General features: G+C 51.0%; 1 protein-coding gene across 1 annotated transcript in view; it reads right to left on the minus strand.

Moving 5' to 3' along the window:
• LOC137482785 (gamma-aminobutyric acid receptor subunit beta-4-like) overlaps positions 1-18053 on the minus strand; it is a 72134-nt gene that overhangs the window by 48299 nt on the left and 5782 nt on the right.

Genomic DNA, 18053 nt, shown 5'->3' on the forward strand with positions numbered 1-18053 from the left:
TAGACTTCTTCCCCTTAAAGAAAAAGCTTCTACCTGGAAAGGCAAGATCACGAGTGAGGGAGTGTGAGAAATTCTGCCACTTTTACCAGTGAATGGCACCCTCACACATCCCTGTTTCTCACCACCACTGGAGAGTTCACCAACATTTTGTCCTGAAAGTAGTTTGATGCCTGAGAATAATGCACTCAGGAAGTTGGAAGGGAAGAACACAAAAGACTTATAATAAAACCTGTCCTTTTTCTGCAAGTGATACTTGTCAAATATAAACACAGTGAAGGCAGAGAACAAGTTGTGCTAATCTGCAATATTTTCCCAGCAACCAGTTATTACTTTCACATTTTATTTTATAATGCATATACCCCAGCACCTGGAGTCACGTTGCTAACAGAAATAACTCAGCACAAGTGTAGAGGAAGAGTTGTGTTTCCAAGGCTGTGTCCAGCACTCCAGCAGAGGTGATGGCAGCCTGGACTGGGACATCTCTCCCAGAACTCAGCCTGGTTTTGAGCCCAGAGAGCTCACTGAAGAGCTCAACATTCAGTGAAGAGGGGGGTGATTACTCAGGCAGCTGTCCGGAGCTGAGGTCCAAGCTGTCCCCTCTTCACTCCTACCCAAGGAAGTCAACACTAGAGCAAGCTTGGGTTCCTCTGCCTTCAGATCTCCAACTGCAACACAGACACAGCCAAGGAGACTCCAAACCAGTGGGCAGGTGAACAGAGCTCCATTTATGGTCCACTGAAGCCACATCATTTTTATGAACTGCAGCCAGCGCTTCAAGGTTCCTGGTTCCTGCATTCCTGGCCACGTGGACTTGGCACTGCTGGCAGAGCCAAGGTTTGCAGTTGCTGAGGGACAGGGATCAGCCTGAAAATTACCCTTTAGTCTGAACTACAGGAACAAAGGCATTAACAGGGTGTCAGAATTTTCACAGCTTCCCTGAACAATACCTTCCTGCATTTCACTGCACCGAAGGCTTTTCCTAGATATCCAAACCAAATCTTCTCTGCAGTTTAAATGTAGTTTGGTCTCATCATTCCCCCCTCCACGACAGTGAAAGAATAAATCAGTCATCCTTCCTTAACAACAGCTTTTATGTTCTGAGAAACCATGACATCCCCCTCCCTCCCCCACTCATACAGCCTTGTCTAGATTAAATGCACCTGATTTCTTCAACCTCTCCTCAGAGGTCATGTTTTCTAAAGCTCTGACAATTAGTGCTGCTCTCCTCTGGCCTTTTGCCAGTTTGTCTACATCTCTATTTTAAAGCCTGGTATCCACAAACCAGCCACTGAAGCAACGACACACTCGTACAGACAAAAGAAAAAGCAAACTCCCCCGTACAGAATCCACCTAAAACCACAGAAACATCTCCAAACCCGCTGCAGCCATCCTGGGAGCTGCTCACTCTGTGTGGGAGGTTAGAGGTGGCAAAGGGGCAGCTGAGCTCCTGCCATTGGAGTGCATCACGCGTGCAGCAGGAGGGAGCGCAGCCCTGTCTCTTCTGGACAAGAGGAGAAATTATTCAAGACAGCTTTGTGCATGAGCCTCAGCATTCCCTGCTTGCACCCTGCCTGTGGCATCACCAGTCTCTGACATGCCTACAGCAGCAGGAAAGCTGCTTTTAGGTCTTCTGCTGAGCAAACAAAGCCAACCAGAGAAAATTAGAGGCTTCAGTTACTAAACCTACATATAGAACAGGTCTGTGCCTTACCCTTCAATGGTAAACACCCATAGGCATGAGATTCCATCCAGGCAAAACCCTGCTCCTCACTCCAAACCCTCCAGAAGCTGAAGGGCAGCCCCAAAACAGCCAGTCCCAGACAAGCTTGCCTGGCACTGTCTGGTGGAAGTGTTTCTGCACAGACAGGCTGGTGCAGGCAGGAGGAGGAGGGCCAGGTTTGCTGATGGAGGACCACGGCACCACAGTGCCTCTCTTGCATTTTCAGTGACCCCCCCACCCAACAGGACCAGCACTTGGGGCAATCTCAGTCTCACCACAGGCACGACCAGCACACAGCCTGTCACTCCACTGCCAGGACTTTTCCCTCCAGTCTTCACTCCACGCTCCTCAACAAGGCAGGGGCGTTCAGCATCCACTCGTTCTTTCTGCAGAAAATGGCTCGCCCAGGCCTCTGCCTGCGCTTTGTTCCCAGCACTGAACCTTGGGGCAGCCTGGCTTTGTGTTTACAGCTCAGAGTCCGGGCCCACGTCACGGCTACGTGCGGCCATGGCTTGGTTACACAAGGCCTGACAGATGTGGCTAGTTGGGAGCCAAGAGCTCCCAGGTAATTGGAGGTGCAGAAGGCAGCACATCCAGCACCAGGCTTGTCGCTGGCTGAGGAGCTGCTGCCAGGATGAAAACATTCATCCTCTTCATAAATCTCCCTCTGGCCCTCCCAGAACAGATAGCCTTGAATCATCTTTGGCTGATGGACTAATTAGTCCTATGCCGTAGTTTTTTTGAAGCCACCCAAAAGATAACTCAGAGGCCAGCCTGTTGTCAGGACACTCAAATTTACTACACTCCAGTGCAGGCAGAATGGAAATGCTCCTGGGTTTTCAGCACACAGGAAGATTGCAAGAGGAGTTCACAAATTGCTGTCTGCATAACAGCTGAGCTTACAGATCTCAGGACCGAGGCTCTGCTACAGCAGTGAGAGAACATCTAAAAGATGCCAGCCCAGCAGGCTACACAAGCCAAATCACAAAGAAGTTTCCCAACACTGGTTTTCCTGTTCCTTTCCTTTTATTTTAGCTTATGTACAGCATCTAGCACAAACTCAGTTTAGTGTTAACATTGCTTGAGGAACAAGAAAAGCTGACCATGTATCATGAAAGGAGAAATGTTCTGGGAACCACTTTCATCCAGCACCTCTGATTTACAGTGACATCTAGAAGCACCGAGTTCAGCAGGGTCCCTTAAGAACCTACTCAAACTTTTCCAATAAAATCTAGGTTTAAACATCCATTTAACACTTTCCAATCCTTTTCCGACTTTTTTTTTTTTCCCCACTCTTATTTCCATGATCCCTCCCCCACCTACAGCCGGTGCTGTGCATTTCTTTTGCCAGGTTTAGCACAACAGCCAGAAACATCAAACACATTCAGTGGCTGATATTGGAGCTCTCCCTCTACTCCCAGCAGGTCACCCCATGGAATCCCTTGGATTTAAAAGGGCAAAGCTCTCCATGGCCTTACACTGTTATACATTACCAGGAGGAGAGATGGTTTCAAGGCAAGTTAGCAAAACTGGCACTGGCATTTTGGCTGGGGGGACAGGTTTTGTGAGGGACTTGTCACCGCTGAGGAATCTCTCAGTGGGATTTTGGAGGTAAAAGACAGGGCCCAGGCCTCCAGGGTGTGTGGGGATGTCAATGCCTGCTCTTTCCCCATGGATTCATGGCTCTGCAGGGGCAGGAAGGATATCTACCACCACTAGTTCCCATGGAGATTGCAGCTGCTCTCCAAGTAGGTCTGGTAGAAAACAGTTTCTTGGTATTTCTTTAGGTTTCCTTGGTATTTCTTAGGTTTACAACATTTTTCCATACTCTTTTAGGGAGTGCTTGGCCCTTTTTACACCATTTACCCATGCACAGAGTGAGATTTTGCCTAACCCTGGTGTGGTTTCCATCCAGCTACACCACCCCAGGCTCAGCACCACCCTGTGCAAAGAGGATAATGAGGATTTCCTGCCTGTGCCATTCTCCTTTCTTGGCATCCTGGCATTGTCACCTCATCCAGTCAGACAAGTAAATATTTCAAATTCAGTTAAGAAAGGGGAATAGTTGGGACTTCCCAAGGAAAATGCCACATTGGAGGAAGCTCTCACCAGGATATCAAGGACAGCACAAAGGTAGAAGGGAACATCTAAGGAAGGGTACCACAGAACCACAGCACAGCTCTTGAGACTTTCGGAATATCCAAACACCAACATGGTGCAAGCAATGAGGCTCCTGCTCAGTGAGGAGCCAGGAGCCACAGCCCTTGCAGAGCAGGCAGAGCTGACCTCTGTTCCTGCCAGCACTGCTCCCTGAGATGTTCTTTGCAAACACAGGCTTAACCTGGATAACAGCAGCCACAGTCCCAGCCTGTTGTCACATGAAGCCTCTCTATGGACCTGAACAGTCACAGAACATTTTCTCAAGCAAACTGTGCCTGCTCCTGAGCCAGTGCTGAGGGATCCTTCTGGAGGAACAGTGCTTTCCCAGGGCAGATGCAGCACCCATTCTTTGACTGTTCCAGGGGAAGCAGAGAGTTAAGGAGCACAATCTGTGAGGCACAGTGGATTACCTAATCTATCTCATGGGTATTTTTAATGGATTAGTGGGTATTAGAGTGGGATATTGCAAATATCCCATGGAAATTTGGAAGTGAGAGAGAACAATCAGCTGGCTGCAAAAACAGTGTAAAGGTTGTCCCAGAGGGATTGAAGGATTACAGAGGAAGCTAAATCAAGGTTGATTTTAAAAGGTGTTGGTAGACAGCTACCCAAGCTGAATAAAAACAAGGTCTCAAATGTACAGGCTTAAAAATGGAACAAGAGAGTAGACACCAAGCCTGACAGCATCTGGACTGCTAGTGGACCCAGTCCAGCAGAGCACCTGTACACACACACACGGTTCTCAGCATTAAAAAACAGTTATTGACTACTCAGAACATCCTCTGTCCTTGGAAGAGGCCTAGGTCAATATTCAGGAGATAGATTTTTAAGGCTGTTTCATCCTCAGTGATGAAAACAGTCTTCCAACAGCTTCTGCTTGTGAATCTCTTGCCCAGGTGATGCACATTTGGTAAGGTTACAGCAAAGCAAGAGGAAAATAAGTTCTCAGGTTTGTCAAGCTCTAATTTAGAGAGATACAACTGCATCACCTCACCAGAACTCACCATCATCAACCTGGCATTGACCAGTGGGTCTAAGCAATCAACTCTTTAAGAGTAACTTTACCAAGAGGACTGAGTGCCAGCTCCCATCCATCCCTTAAAGCTGGCAGTGCCCAGTTCAGACAACGGCCAGCTTGCTTTGCAGGGGTGTCACTGCCATTGGAGTCTTTGTTGGAGCAGGGACATGGCAGAAGGTGGATCCAGACCTCACCCTTGGCAGATGAAGGCCGTGCTCCAGCCTCCTGGAGGATAGGTCACCTGCCCTCCCCGTGTCCCCAGGGCACCCCCACGGACCAGGTCCGAAGCTCTGCAGCTTGCAGGGCACACACAGGTGTTCCCCTGTTGGATCCCTCTCTGCAGAGTTGGCACTATGAAATACCACATTTCCCTGTGTTTACACCGAGCAAATCCCAGGAAAGCAGAGACACTGTGCATCCCAGGTCCCTCCAGCTCTCCTCCACCAAGAGTAGTAGCAGGAGGACAGTGGGGCTTGCCAAGCAAGTGCCTGTCGTAGACTGACAGCAAAGCAACACAAGCCAGGCTTCTTCTCCCCAGCAGCAGTGTGAAGCATTGTGCCCACGCTCATCAGCCACCCCCACATCGCTCCACCTGAGAAGACTTCCCTCCTACCTCTGTCAGGATCCTGGCAGGCAACTGCATCTCTCCAGGGCCCCTGCCAGAGCAGGGGCACAGCTCTGCCTGCTTGGGAAGCTCTGGTGGACTCAGGAATAGCCCAGTCCTTTTGCTTTTACTCAGGCCCTCAGAGCTTGTGTCTGCCCCATCTCCTAGAGCCAGCCAGGGCACTGTCACAGACTCTGCTCCTCCAGCTGGGGCAGGCTCAGAAGTCTTTGGCACCCTCCTGCTCCTCCTTTTCCAGCCCAGCACCTGTTACCCTGCTTTTGAAGGGGGCAGCTCTCCAGAAAGGATTGCACACAGACACGAGATATTTTGAACCCCTGGGTGTGAAAGTAAGCAGGTATTTAACCATGTACCAGAAGAGGCTTGCCACAGGCAGCTGCCCCAAATTCAGCTCCCCAGGTCAGTCTTTGAGCAGGCCAAACCCCAGGGCTCATCACAGCCTCAAAAACACTCTTTACAATGCCAAATGTTCAATTTCTATACCAGTTCTGGTGCTACAAGGTCCATAGAGGCACACAGGTTTTAAAGCAGGTTTAGGGCTGAATCCCAAGCGCTGGGATCCCTCCCCCAGCATCACAACACTCCTTGAAGAGCCAGGAGGTAGGAGTGCAGCAAAATACCTGGAAAAGCACAGCACCACCCTCCTCCTCACAGCCAAACCACCCCCAATGGCAGGGGTGGTGCTGCTATGTATGGGACTCCCTATCCTATCCTATCCTATCCTATCCTATCCTATCCTATCCTATCCTATCCTATCCTATCCTATCCTATCCTATCCTATCCTATCCTATCCTATCCTATCCTATCCCATCCCATCCCATCCCATCCCATCCCATCCCATCCCATCCCATCCCATCCCATCCCATCCCATCCCATCCCACAGGATTCAGCCACTCCCTCCCTCCACAGGCCACTCCACCCCTCAGGTGGGGTTGCCTGGATGGCTCACAGGTGAGGTCACTTAGCAGTTTTCCCTGCCTGGCAGCTGTGGAATTTTCTCCCGAGCTGCCCATTGGAATGTCTCATTTCTCACCTGCCCACTCAGGGCACAAAGGTGCTGACCCAACTTTTCAGTGCTGGGGCTTTCCTGGCATGTGTGCAAGAAATGTTTTCTCCATGGAGGAGCCTCCCTCTTGTGTGCACTGGAAATATTCTCCCCCAAAAGCATCTGCAGACCTGGCCTGGACTATGGGATGTGACCTGTCTGGGAAAACACTCTCTCACATTACCAAATCCTGAGCCACCTAATCCCCTTAGCTGCAAATGAGCTGAGCCAAATTAATTTAAATGGGTTAACACAAGCTCCTCTGTTCACATCAAATCCCTTTCTCTGTCTTAGAAGTGTTTGTAACAACAACAAAATATCTGGACTTGTCATTTTTATCAAAGTGACAACAACAAGGTGTTTTCTCTTTTTTCCTCCCTGTTTTCAATTTTTTTTATGAGTTAGTCACACCTCCTCATCTCTGTTTACAGACTCTTGTCTTTAAAGGATGTAACTCCTGGATTGGATCCAGCTGGACATCCCCAGTCTGTGGGGAAAAAACAAAAGGAACAAGATGGCCAGGTTGGGACCTGGTGCTAAACTTGCACCATGCCCAAGGTTTATACTTAGGGACAGTCAGGACAATTTACAGGGCAAGTATTGAAAAAAATGGAGTGAGTCAGGTCTGAAAATATCATTGCATTCACATTAAATTCATATCTCAGTTGGGAATCACGAGAAACAAAGCACACACATAAAACCAAGCCTCCCCCTTTCCAAATGTCACCCATGGGATGACAAGTTTTTATCCCTCAGTTTCTGAGGCTCTTGGATGTGCTTTGTCCACAGTCCTGCCCTTTCTCCACAGTCTGAAACAGGGAAGATCTTACAAAATTCGGTGGCAACCAAGAATTGAAAGAGTTTAGTAGAAAAAAGGATTCTAGGATGTTCACTTTTGAAAGATTGCCCCCTGTGCTGGTGTTTCCATTATTTCAGTAAGACTTGATTTGCAATAATGTCCAGAACAAAAGTTGCCTTTTAGCCCAGAATCTCTTTATTAAGACATAAAACTAAGTCCCATTTGCTCACCAAAATAATTGCTTTCACTCAGGATGCATGGATGAGTGAATCTTGCAGAGCTTTTACATATATATTCATCTCCAGCAATTCATCAACACAATAAGCACACATTATTAACTTGAGTACTCATCAATTTCTTTTTTCTGGAGCTTCAAATACTAGCAAGGAACTAGTGTGCAATAGGGAAGAAAAACATGTAGGGAACTTGTGATAAATGTTCTATTTTTGCTGTGAAAGGAGGATAAGAAGAAGAATTCAGCTCATAGCCTACCCTCTCCCTCACTTCCAAAAATTTCCTGCCAAGCTGAGATCCTTTTCCAGAGGCCAGGAGAGTGGGCTTTCCTGCAGACCTTCTCCAGGTGACATTTGTGGCCTGGGCAGCCTTCTCTCCTGGCCTGACATCTTCTGATCTTACACCCAGAGCTTTGCCACTGCCACGAGCGTCCCCTTTTTTGTGCATCACCCACTGAACAGCCCAGTGCAGCCCTTAGACACGGCTCATCCCCTGGAGCAAGGCTCCCCTGGCCTGGAGATGTCACCTGCTGTGTCACCAGCACCAAGCTCCTTAAAGGGAGCAGGGAATCGTCTCACAGAGTGAAAGAGTAAGAACTACTCCAGTTGGCTGAGGGGATGTGTTTGGAGAGATCTGCTGGCCAGAAAGCCCATCCTGGCTCTTCAGCACAGAGCTGTGGAAGAGGAAAGGGCACTTTGGTGCTCTCCCAGCTCAGCTGACTGTCCCAAATGTGAGTGTGGGGTGACAAAGCGTCCCAGGAACCAAGGCACTCATCCTATTTCGTCCCCTGCTCTTGGGCTGTGTCACAGATAAAAGCACACCATGGCTTTCAGTGGCTGGAATGGCTCTGCAGGCTCAGAGTGGAGACTCACATGGGGACAGGGAAGGCTCTGTGTCCCCTCCTTGCTGACAGACCCTGGGGACTCACTACAGAAGCACAGGAGTGAAAGCTGAAAGCAGTGCAGGACACCCTTCCCGTTTTCCTACTCCATGACATGATCATACACAGTAAATATATTTTCTGCCACATGTAGTAGTTTTTTAAACATTTTGCCAATGATCAAATTTACAAAATTCCATTTTTCTCTGATGAGGTGTTGAGGAAAGTCCTTCTGCTTCACCTATCAGAAGGGGAACCATTTGTGAATGAGATTAATGCCCATTAATTAAGAGCCTTTCCTATGGCTGTACCATGACATTTCTCCACAGCAAGAAGTGGGCTCACCTGCCTGTTCCCTGTGGGGATTCCACAGGACACCACAGCTGAAGGAAAGGTCACAGTTTGGTGACCAAGCAAGGGCCCTGAGCTCAGGAGGTGCTTAGGTCTGTTCTCACAAATAACAAGAATAGCAGGAGGCAGAGCTTCCCAGTGCCATTCCTCGTGGGTTTTCACCATCACCCCCGAAAAACTGCCCCCTTTTGGTATCCCCAAGGTGTAAAATGGCCCCAGAGGTGGCCCATCCTCACCCAGGTGGTGGGGAAGATTTGTTAGTCAACATTTCCACAGCACAGGAACCTTGCTGATATCTGTCACACAGAGCCCCTAATACCACCTGAGAACAAATTCTGTTTGTGCACACTCAGCATCACATACAGCTCAGCCCTGACTTGAGAATCCTTTTTGGCGAGTGATGATGTCCAGGGCAGAGAGAGCACAGCTTGATTTCCAGAGCCCAGGCTGAGCTGGCAGAGCTGGCAGGTAGAAATATCTTGTTTTGACTGGTAAACTGAGCAAGTTTGACATGGAAACCACTGAGGGAGAATAAATATGGAACAACAAGATGTAATTTTACAGAGTCTCTCTTCCAACTAGAACTCGGAGTCATCCCAGAGTTGAACTAAGAGGTCCTGAGGTCTAGAGAGGGGAATTCTGGACACGGTGGGTTGGGCTGAGGCTCACCCCTGTCACAAACACAATTATTTAACAGCACAATTCCTGCAGGACTGCAAAGAACAGGAGAAACAATAAGGGGTGGGGGTAAAGATCAGAGGGAAAACAAAATAGTTTTTAGCTATGACACAGAAGCAGGGATAAGTGCCACAACCAGAAAAACAGCCTATAGGAACGGTGTGATCAGTGCTGCCCAACCCAGCCTGAAATTCCTGCTCTGCTCAAAGCAAACAGCAGAGCTCCCATATCCCAGTGGGAAGGCAGAAGAGCTCTGCTTCCTTCCATTTCATGAGAACAGGATCAATCCCTGGGTCTCCAGAAAACCTGTTTTACTGACCATTCTGTTCATCCTATGGGGCTCCACCACCCAACTTTGCCCCTTCTCACCTATGAGGTGTGAATCCCTCTGAAAGACCTCGTGCCTTCTTTAAACACATCTTTTGTCTTGTCCACGTTTCTGGTCATGCTTTAACAACTGCATGATATTTCACATGAAAGATCAAGATATAAAAACCTCCAGCAAGGGCTCTCTGCAAGAATGGATTTTACAGACCAGACACTGTCAGTACCACCAAAAACCCCCCTTACATCCAGCCAGCCTGACACTGTAGCAGCCTCCAACTCTTTTTCTTTGAACCAGACATAGGTGAGAAAAGTGACATGCACACACAGAGTCTTTCACACAGCAGTACAACTGCAGCACTCGGCTTTTCTATTTCGTGTTGCATGGATTAAAAATACTTCTCTGCCTAACTGGGATACTGGGACTCTTAGGAGCTGAACAATGCAGGTATGTAAAGCGGCTCTGATGAACAGCTCCAGGGCGGTGAGAATATATTTTGAGTAATCAAAAGGACTTCTACTAATGGATTTTACACTCCTTTCACATTGTGCTTTCAGTGGCAGTCCCTCGAAGGCAAGTTTACTGGCAGGAATAATCTCAGAAATGGTGAGTGTTACGTAGATGTTTGTCAAGGAGGAACATGGGTCCAGGTGATGTGGCAAATCTGGCTATAAACAACAATCTGCTTTTAGTCAATTAATTAAGAAGTATTGGAATTATTCTGCTAATTAGTAACTCTAATGCATTGCATTTTGATGTAAAAAATCTATGACTAAGGGTGGAGGCAAAATTCCTGGAATAAAAGCATAGTTAAAATGATGATGACAATGTATTGGTTTTAAGAGAGATCTCTGAGGGGTCCTTGCCAGCCCAGTGCCCTGCCATGGACTGGAAGAGCAGCTGTGCCAGGGCCTGAGCAGAGCTGCAGGGAGAGGCTGCACTAGCCAAGGTAGAAAAGGAAGGAGAAGGGCAACCAGATGCATTTATCCCCCACTGGCTTGGGCATAAGTGTGAGAATCAACATCTCCTCCAGTTCCGGTGGAAGTACACTGAAATGGATGACAGCAAAACTTTATGTTCCTCACTGGACAGCGCATCCTGAAAGGCGGGCACAGCTCTGTGGCAGGCACACAGCTTGCTCAGAAACCCAAGGCCAGTTTTGGGCTGAGGCTCAGGAGCTCATCTCCATTGCTGTCTTCTCCCAAAACTGCCTCCACTGCTCTGTGCCAGAGATTCCTGTCTCGAAAGGAGGATAATAAGTGTGGCCACACGTGAATGCACAAGGGTGTTCAATGTGCAGCAAGAGCTTCACAAGCTCTGTCACACTGGAGGAAGGGACTGGTCTAATATCCTGAAAGATTATTGCCCTCAAGAGCAAAATCATGAGGAAAACAAAATGGATGAAGGTTAGGTGGAAGGATGCCCACTGCCAAATGCATGTTATGGAGCCAGTTCTTAATTAAACTGTCCACAGCATCCTTGCTCATTCCTTTTCCTTGATTGATAGAGGATGGATTTGCAGGAGGGCAGCGCTGACAGTGGGGTCCCTGCCTGCCCTGCAGTGAGTGAGGGGGAAGCCCACAGGAAAGGGAAGATGTTTTTGTGGCTGTGTCACAGGGTGCCTGTGTGCTCTGCCCTGCCCCAGTCACCTGGAGCTCCCGGGTTTCGGTGAACTCCGTCTGTCTCTCTCGGGGCACTGGGGCTGAGCGCTCACAGCTGTGGCTGAAATCAAGAGGAGCTGTGCTCCAAACAGGCAGTGCCTGCCTCCAGTGCTGCCGAGCATCCTGGAAAATCACACCTTCACTGGGCACCCCTCAGCAGGGGATACCTTTGGCTTCTTGGGGGAGAGGTGTGAACACGCTCCTGCTGTACTGCTGTGCTTGACAGCAGTCATAAAAACAGCTCATGCTGTGTGGAGAGCAGGTCTGAGCACAAAGCAGCCAGGAAAGCATAAGTCCCAGATGGACTTTGGGTGTTCAGTCCCAGGCTTTGCACCAGACAATCACCTCAACCCACCCTAATCACCTCAGCTGTCCCCACTGCCATGCCCCCCACCTGTCCCCCTCTGGGTGAAGGGAACGAGAAAAATCAGCTCCATGTGTAAATGGCATCTTGGTGAGCTCTGCAGGGCTGCTCAGGAGGAGGCAACTCTTGGACCTTGCCTCCTGATGCACCCTCACAAGGGGACCAAACATAGATCTCTGGAGAAACCCCGGTCCTGGCTTTTTCTGAAGTCTTGTGTGCCCGACTTTACAGCCTCCAAGTCCTATTTGCAGAATGTATTTCGTATAAAAAGAGCAAAGTGAAAAAAATAGAAATTCCATCATGTGGCAATGTGTTAACATCCACATATGTCCCAAGAAGGACGGGATCCTTTCATTTCCTGCCACTTCAGCTAATGAAGTAAGACACAACAGCAGGAGGTTGTCATCTTCCTTCTGGATTAGCCCTAGAGAGGATGTGACCCATGGTCTGGAGCCAGAAGTCACATAAACTGGGGAGGAAGTGAGGGCTGCACAGCTGCAGCCAGTTTTACTGACCAAGAATGGCCTTATCTTAATGCTCTTTATTCAGCAAGGAAAGTGGGACTACTGACAGCCCTAGTAGGTATTCACCTCTCCTTTGTCCTTGCGTGGCACTGGGGTTTACAGGCTTTCCAGACAGCTTCTGTGTCTCCTTCCTCAATTAACTCCTTTCCCCAGCCTGATCCATAATCACCCCTTTGCTTTCAAACCCAGAGCTGCTCTTCTGCCAGCCACAGTTATGGGGGCAGAGGGGTGACATTTCCTGGTGGAGTCAGGCTCTGTGAGGTGCAGCATTTCACATTCACCCCGTGCTCAGCTCTGGGCAAATCCTCCTGCGAGCAGGGAAGGAGCTGTCCCTGGTGGGACGAGAACCTTCCTGCCAAATCTCAGTTCCCTGCTCCAAAGGGCTAGCTCAAGGCATCTCAGAAGAAAAAGGAAAATTGAATCTGGCTGCTCTGAGATTTAAACATTTTTCGTCACAGAAGAGGAGGGGAAAGCTGAGAACTAAAGCCTAGAAAGGCAGGAGAGCAGCTCCTGTGGCCCCCCAGGCAGGCAGCCCAGGACCAGCGCTCACTGCCCTCTTCCAGCCCCACATCCTGGTCCTCCTGCAGCAGCATCACTGCTCTGAGGTGCGGCCCTGGCACCAGAGACAGTGGGGACACAGCCCTTGTGCCAGCCAGGTCACTGGTGGCGCCAGGGACCCGACTGCTCCCCATGCACAGGGGCCAGCCCTGCAGTAGGTGCTGCCGGTTTCATCACCCAACGCTTTAGGACAGGGAAAAAACCCAGCATGTACACACTTTGGGTTGTTCTCAGAAATTTCTGAATAATTCTTCCTAAAATTTCCCCCCCTCCTTCAGAAGTCCAAAGCAAGCTATCTGCCTGGAAAAAGCCACCACCTGACACGCAGTGGAAAACAGGGACATTTTTGGGAAGGCTTGAACAGTGCCGCCAGCCTTGACCACAGAAGAAACCAAATTCCCATTCCTTCCAGTGCAGGACCACTGAGAGCAGCAGCTTCCCAGGCACACAGGGCTGGTGGGCCAGGGAAATAACACAAGCACCCATCCCCTGCTGCTGCATCCGTGCCAGCAACCGCTCAGCCCCGCCAGTTCTGGAGCCCTGAACCAGCGACGATGCTTCACTGCAACACTTTATGCATCAGCAATCATTTATTTTTACAATTCTGCCTTTCAAGTGATGCTGTTACACAGGGAAAGGCTGAGGATTTCACCCCCAGCTCCGCTGCATCTGGAGTGGCCACTGAAGAAGGAATAGTGGGGAATAAACAGGGCGTGGGAGCAGGGCTGAGTGCCCAGGAGGGTGGAGGTGTGACGGAGCAGAGAGGAGCTGAGAGCAGGAGGGGCAGGGCACAGCAAGGAGGAAGGCCAAGATATTGCAGCAAAGAGGGGTTTGGATATCTCAGATGAGGGTGACCAGAGCTGGGAAGCCTCATGCATGACACAAAGCAGATGGGGAACAGGACACGGGCTCATTTCACCCCAAGACCCCTTAAGTGCTAATTTTCCTTAGGGAAGTTAGAATTAAAAATGGAGCAGGGAAATCTGCTGGATCCACAGGCATGAAAACCCAGGATTTACTGTACAATCCCAAGGGCTTCACGGTCATTCTGTTTTCACCAGGCATTTCCAGACACCTTCATTCCTCCCAGGAGAAACACCAGGAACCCTGCACTCCAGGAGGGCTGGCAGCAAGGAGCAGAGAGTGCCCTCACCTTGCTTTTGGCTACCAAGACCTGCAAATGATGCTGGAAAACCATCAAGAGCCATCTGCTTGGAACTCTTGCAAAGTTTTGGGCTGGAAACGTTACACCAACAGAGAGCAGCTGAGTCACCGAGCTCAAGTGGGATCTTCCTGCCACTCCTTCATTGCCTTCTCTACCCTGGGGCAATATGATCTTCATTTGCTTTCTTTTCCTTTTTTTCTCCTATGGAGCTAATGCTTCTGAAAGTGAGTGCCTAAGAGCACTTACAAGAGCCAGGGTGCTGCTCTGACATGACTCCCAGACATTATCTGCGGCACCCCCTGCTCACCCAGTCCTAAATCATGAGCATCCTGCTTGCCTCGTGGTGTCATTTGTGTGCTATATAAATCACCCCCCAGGCTGTCCATCCCTCAGGGCAGCTGCATGGCACCCACCTGTGATTTGATGCCCAAAACCCTCTCTCTGCATTGTTGCTGCTCTTGCAGTACCAGGACAAAGATCTCCCTCTTGGAGGCCTGGCTGCATCTTGCTCCTCCCTGCACACCCCTCCTGAAGGCTGCTCCAGATCCTTGCCACAACCCTGGCCAGACCCTTTGGACTTGTTTGCCATCACCCCCTCGTGTCTCCTCAGCCCCAGGCCCTCTCCTGTACCAGCCCTGCATGTCCCGCCCTGGCACTGTCCCACATCTCTCCAGCATGGGGTGACACTCCAGGGCTTGGGGACTGCAGCTGAAACACGAGAGGGGACTGTCCCTCAGGCTGCCCCCACCCAACCACGGTGGCTTTCTGGCAGAGTTGCTCCCAGATTTTTCCATCATCTCCACACGGCTCCAGCTGTCCCCTTTGTGTCCCCCACTCAGCCCAGCTCCCCAGGTGAGCACATGGCACTCATTGCCACGGCTCACCCCTGAGAGCTGACCTGCTCATCGGCCTAATGGGTTTCCAAGGGGGTGGGGGAGAGGGAGGAGAGCGAGTGGCTGATGCTTCTCAGCCACTCAGCTCGGCCCAGAGCTAACGAGGCATCTCAAAATTAAAAAGTGAACTGCAATCCCCAGCAGGCCTGTCCTCCTTTTGGCATTAGGCGGAGTTCTCTTTCTCTTTTTCAAAAAAATAATGAAAAAAGAGGACTGGGGAGCCACGAGTTGTGTTTGGAGCTGTGGAAGCACCACATCCTGGGCAGGGTGGGGTGCTGGGAAGAGCCTGGGGGCTCTCTTAGAAAGACTGTGAGGGGCAAGAACTGTCTCACCATGGCTGGTGGTACATGGGAACAGGTCCTTGCACGTGCCTTCACATCCAAAGGATCCCAGTTGCTCACTCTACAGGCAGCAGGGAAGGGAGGAGGCACCCCAGGACGTGGAGGTGGGACACTGTCCCCAGGGCTGAGAGGATGGGGTCAGGGCAGGGTGACTGCCACTGATGGGGGGGCAGGACAGCAAGAAGGAAACAACTCTGCTGCGGGAGGAAAACATGAGGAAAGAGGGCAGGAAAGAGCAGGGAAGGGAGGAAGGGAAGCCAGACTGGTTCATTGCATTTGTGGGTTGCATTCCTCACGTGGGAATCTGTCTGGGAAGGACCTGGCTGTGCCCACACCTGTGGGGAACCCAGCACTGGCTGCTGGGACCTTCCTGCCCCCAGTGCCTCATCCTTGAGCCACAGAGAGCTGAAGGCTCTGGCTTTAGAGGCCCAGCTCAGCCTGGCCCATGGGCAGCTGAGTGGCAGCTGCTTTGCTCCACTCCTCTCCACTTGGGCAGGCAGCTGCCTGTCCTACCAGACCCCTGGTCACTCTTGGCCAGCCCTGAGACAGCTCCGTGACATCCCTTTGGGGCACAAGGCTCCCAGCAGGACCTGCCACCCCTCCGAGGTGCCACCTGGGCCATTCCCAGCTCACCCTGCCTGGTGTTCCCAGGATGGGAGCACAGGGGGTGGTGGGATCACCTCCCCCCGCAGAGAGGGCTTACACCCCACCTGCCCAGCTGGAAGGCAGAGGGGGGGTGGCAGGACAGCCCAGGTGGAGCACAGGGCAGTCCTGGAGAACAGCCCAGTCCTCAGGATGCTGGAACTGCAGCTCAGTCCAGTCCCACACGGCCCTGGGAGACAGCAGGGCTGCACACACACAGGTCCCAGGGCTTTGCCCAAACTGTGCCTTTTCCACAGAATCACAGCACATCTAGAGCAGGAGGGCATCCACAAGGATCATCCAGTCCAACTCCTGACCCTGTCCAGGACACCCCACCAACCCCTGCCTGGGCCTGAGAGCATGGTACACACACTCCTGGAGCTCTGGCAGCCTTGGGGACATGACCATTCCCTGGGGAGCCTATTCCATGTTCCAATCACTCTCTGGGGAGAGAACCTTTTCCTAATATCCAACCTGAGCCTCCCCTGGCACAGCTTCATGCTGCTCCTGTGGGTCCTGTGGCTGTGCCACCTGCACACAACTCACTGGGGAGAACTTCAGTCTCTCCACAACAGGACTGTGGATACTGGGATCCACACAGGGTCAGACACCTCCTGGCATGATCCCACTGGATTTCACCTAGAAATGGGTTTGATCCAAAAGCCCAGAGAACTGGTGAGCTCTGGGTGCAGCAGTGGCACAAGGAAACTTCCACCTCTTTCCCTGGTCTTGTAACACCAGCAATCTCCAGCTTCCCAACTCTTGTGGCAGCCCAGCTGGAAATGCTGCAGGAAGTTTGCTTGGATGAGCTTGTCCTGGGGTGGGAGCCAGGCATGCTGATAGTTTGGGCATCCCTGCACCATGAGCAAAGGGAAGGGCAAGAAAGGGCGGAGGGCAACAGTGAGGCAATTACAGGGGAGAAGGTTATGGTCATAATTCTATTTCTTTGCTTGAGTGAGGAGAAATGCAGCTTGCACTTTGGGAATTCAGAGCAAAATCGAATGAAATGCCAGGGCTGCCCAGCCCCATCCATCCTGCAGCCCGTGAGGACGCAGTGCCTGCCCAGCCCAGCCCTAACACCGCACAGATCTGGCAGGGTCAGCAGAGCCCTGCACTCAGGAAGGGCTGGGCCCTGTCCTGGCTGCCCTGGGGGCTGGAATCAGGGAACAAACCTTGCTGGGCCCATCCATGTCTCCCTGTGCTCTGTGACTCTGCACAGCCAGCTCACCTCCTGCTGCACTGGATCACAGTCCCCCTGTGGCTTTACACCCTGCTTCTCTTCCAGTTTTGTGTCATCTCCACGGCTCTCCCCCCATAAAATGTGACTGCACCAATTTCTGTGGTCAGGCCTGGCCTGGTAATAGGGACATTTTGTGTTTGCTGGGCAGAGCCTTTAAATCAAAGCCAGCCTATCCTATGTTCAGAGGAGAGAGGGAAGATTTGGAACCCCTGTTTGCCTGCAGGATGCTGCATCCAGAGTGGGTCCCCAGTGCACTGGTGTCCTCCCAGGTGCCCCTGAGCACTATGGAGGGATGGGCATCATCTCCCCCACCCAGAGCCCTCCCTGAGGCCAGGGCCCAGCAGCGCTCGGTGCTGCCTCCTGAAAGCCCCTGCTGCACCACAGGGTAGAACAAGGAGATGAGGGCAGTGGGGACGGTGTTTGTGGGAGTGGAAGGGACTCTGCTGAAGGGTAGGGGGCGGTTAGTGCATAGGGCAGGTCTGGGTGAGGAGCAGGGAAACCAGAGGCTTCAAGGAGAGATGGGTTTGGTCATGGGAAACAGCAATACACCGGGTGCCTTCAAACCCTGCTGAAATCAGTGAGGGTGTTCCTTCACTCCCAGCTTCTAGGCACTATGGGCCAGCCCTGTTGGGAGAAAACTGCTCCCTTGAGCCAATAAATAATTGTGCCTGGCCTCTCTTCCCTCTGAGAGCACAAGCATGAGCCCATTGCCCATCAGCCCCACAGAGAGGGACACCTTGATGTGTAGCTGTCCTTTCATGGGCTGAGCAACCCCCACCCCTCACATCTCCTCACCAGGAGGAAATAGCATTGCCCAGAAAAGACTTAAAACA

Source organism: Anomalospiza imberbis, chromosome 14 (assembly GCF_031753505.1).
Source record: "Anomalospiza imberbis isolate Cuckoo-Finch-1a 21T00152 chromosome 14, ASM3175350v1, whole genome shotgun sequence".
Taxonomy (NCBI): domain Eukaryota; kingdom Metazoa; phylum Chordata; class Aves; order Passeriformes; family Viduidae; genus Anomalospiza; species Anomalospiza imberbis.